Source organism: Patella vulgata, chromosome 3 (genome assembly GCF_932274485.2).
Source record: "Patella vulgata chromosome 3, xgPatVulg1.2, whole genome shotgun sequence".
NCBI lineage: Eukaryota > Metazoa > Mollusca > Gastropoda > Patellidae > Patella > Patella vulgata.
Window position 1 is genome coordinate 55,153,493 of NC_065881.2, and position 4,011 is coordinate 55,157,503.

The following is a 4,011-nucleotide window of genomic DNA, read 5'->3' on the forward strand; positions in this document are numbered from 1 at the left end:
TGGAGCTCTGATTAGTTGTCTTACATATCTACAGTAAAACTGACCTTGAATTCCACCACACGCTAAAAACAATGAATCCACATGAGTTTAATGTAACAAGCAGGAAATAGTGCTTAATATTCTTATTGGGCAGTACAAATAAAATCAAATAAGAGCTTTGGGTGCATTATTAATAGTAGACGTTTAGTTGTGTTTGATACTACAAGGACTTTGGTTGTGGCGCATTTGGGTAAACTCCCTCTTTTTCGACCGTTGCCAAGATTCGACAAGATCCAACAGGACGTTTATTTTATCAATAACACATAAATTATTACAAAAAGTGACCGCAATAAAAAGATATTTTATTGATATGTGTTTTCTACATATCATATTCTAAATTTAAATGATTGCATAAAAACGTGATAAATGTACGAATTTATGTAATTTTGACAAAGCGGAGTTATACCGATATGGAGGAACCAGGATAAACTTTTTACACAGCTCACAGACATCTTGGACAAAATACAACCACAGGCGAAATAAAAAAAAACAAACCCAAAAAACGAAAAAAGCTTACCGGCAGGAAGCAATATCGTGTAGATATATATTTGGTTGGTATCAGATATCAAATGGTTACGTTTGGGTAAATATTAATGGAAATATTTCAAATTAGAAATTGCTTGCATTATGAACGATATCGCTTTGTCAAAACTTTAGTTATTCATAATTTTGTTATTTATCAAATAAAATCATTTAAATTTAGAATATTGGTGTGTAGGCCATGCATATCTATATCATGATTTCCTTGTCGATCAAATTTTGCAATAGTTTGGATATCATTGCAAGAAACAAAACAACCCCGAATGTTTCAACTATTAAGAAAACCAGTGTTCTGAATGGAATGTTTTTAAAATGCTGGATAAGATGCCAAGCATTTAATTTTTTTCTTTGTCAAATATCGCCATTTGGCGGTTGAAATTAGAGATTTTGTCCATGAGAATAAAATATTTCAATTGCGAGAGAGGTATGGGGTTTAACGTCCACTCGACACAAACTAGGTCATTTCGGGACTAACATAAAGCTCAATTTTATTGCAATGATTCGCTTGCGCGTAGGGGTCTTTAGCAGTGGGAGGAAACCGGAGGACCCGGAGAAAACCCACGAGATTGGACAGACGACCCTACTCCTTGTCACGTACAACCGGGATATCGAAACCACGCCAGTTGACTCAATGACAGAACTTATGATACAGCGCGCACGTGCTAACCATTCCGCCATCCAACCCCCTATTTCAATTGTGAAATACATCTTATACATCAATTACAATACCTCATACATATATTATAATGCAAGCATTGGTTAAGGATGGCATGGATACTTACATTGACTGACGAAGCTAGAAGAACAATATCGAAGTTGGTTGACACTTGTTGATTGTAACTCTGACATCGTTTTGAAAATGTTTTCCGCGTTACCACCTTCTCCATTTTTTTGCAGGGTCTCTCTAACTATTTCTTTTAGAACATTCTTCGAAGAAAGGGTCTGGCTAGAATCAGCGGCTATGGCGTTGGTGACTCGAACGACATCCTTTGCCAATTGTCCTAATTCTGATTTTTTCCAATATTTTGATAGTGCATTGTAGGTACCCCTAACAACGGCAAATTTCTTCAGTAATAGAGAAGTATCGCGCTTTCCTCTAAACAAATAATAATAAGCATTATTTATAGGATAACCCCCATAATACTGGCTGTAACTGCTGGTGGACAAAGTGTTGCAGATGTAGTTGTTGTAAAACCCCAAAGGTAGCTGATTCAACAGACCAAAAACTACGCCGTAATTAACTTGTGGTGGTGGTGGTGGAGCTACATAATATGATGGTTGTCCTCCAAAATAATAATGCTTTTCTTCACTTTTGACTTGAACTAAGGCACATAAGCCTGCCAAAAACAAGACACACACTATCTTCGACATTCTTGCGTTTTTTAGCTTCCGTGGTGAAGGAAGAGCAGACGATTTAAATAAGATGTATGTTTCCCAGCCTTTTTATTGATGTTTTTCTGTTTGAACAAGTTCATAAGATATCGGTTAGTGAAGATAAATCCACGAGGTCAGTTTTAACTTAAGTGTTTGTCTTATTCTTACGTAGAATTTGAACAAATCTTCAAAAAGCAATTATATGGACAAAGATAGGTATGGGGATCGTGAATTTTCTTTTCACCTTATGTATTCTGTCATAATACAGTTATTGATATTGTTTACATAAATTCGGATATAGGGATTTATATTGACAATAGTATTGGTAAGTATAATTCACCGGGTCACGTTTCTCCATGTTTTACTCTGTTTTCCATAAAAAAACCCCTCGTCATTTCTTTTTGAGACAAATATTAAGATGACGAAGGTCATTTTTTGATAAAATATACGACAGTCATCGACAGCTGTCATGTTGTGTCATTTCGTATATTTACTATATTTTGACAAGATCTAGCTATATAAAGTTTTTTTTTTTTTGTTCTAAGAGCAAATTGACATAATTTATCTGCTAAGAAAAGTTCACGGCCTTCACTGAAATTAATGCGAATAACCTAATATCAAAAGGAACATGAAGACGCATGCGTGCCTTCTTCTATAGTCATCTTATTAATCACTAATTCAATAAAACCCGCAAATAAATTTAATATTAGTGTACTTCAAACAAATACTGTAAAATCGTGTGTTTGAATAATATATTTAACACTGGGAACTTAGCTTTTGCATACTTTTATATAAGGAAATTAACATAGGCGTACGGGCCGATTTTCATAGGGGAGGTGGGGGGGGGGGTCTATATCGTTTTTGCGCGAAAAATACGGCGGAAGCACCCGAAAAATACGGCGGAAGCACCCGAAAAATGAAGCATCATATATATTGTATATCTTGATTATCAATCGGTGAAATTCGCATGATGTCGCTGGTATAACTCAAAGCAACTTTACAGCTTGTCAAATGTAGGCACAAAATCTATTAGATCTTGTTCAGTTCATATCATCAGTGGCATTAAAATACTGTATATCATGCATAGAAACAATGGATTAGCTGTATAAGCCCCAGTCTCAGGAGCAAGATTAAAATCACAAAATAACCGAAGTAAAATCTCGAAAAATAACGCGACCCCCTGAATTGAAAATAAAATTTTGTGATTTTCTCTCCGGTTGGTGCATCACCCCACCCAATGGTCAGTAAAAGTCACATATTGCGCGAAGCAATAATTTTCATATTTTTAGATTTTATATCCGCTAAAATTTATTATTTCATCATTTGGCCAGTGTTCAAAATAATTGGTGATCGCCCGACGAAAATAATTATTGTTTATCCGACTCCTGAGCATCTTATGCATGGATCTATATCACTTCAGCATCCTGTATTTTGCATAAGTAATAACAATTTTAACTTTGATATCAGAAATACAAACAGAGCGTCATGTTTGGAAAAAAACATCTACCTTATCAGCTAGATCTTTGCTCTAGTTTTTGCTTCAGGAACATGGGTAAGATCAGGCAACTACTCAAGAGATATGCGAACTGATTTGGCTACGAACCTCTACATTTTTTAAATTCAAACCTTTAAAGTGGGAATTTCATATTTTCTAAGAAAGTCAAAACATAATTATTTCTATGTCTTTTGCTCAGGATGTTATCAACTCACTATTATACGACCATTGGCATTATTTCCCACCCTTACAAATCATTGACACAGGAAATAATAACACAATTACCTCCCTTGTTTTCCTATTGCCTCCATGCATTAGCTACCTTCAAACGTTGGAATTTGAAGTTGAAAATGATATTTTTGCCAATTTCTCAGCTGGCAATAGTGAATTATAGGATTAATAGGATTATTCTTTAACAAGTTAGGACGGTTTATGGATACCATCTTTTTTAAGGCTTTATTTTAATAAATTTTAAAAATACAACTTAAAAATATGAAATTGTAGCTTTAACAGTGTATCAAAAAATAAGGACATTTCAAGCAGAAAATTGAAACTTTATTCAA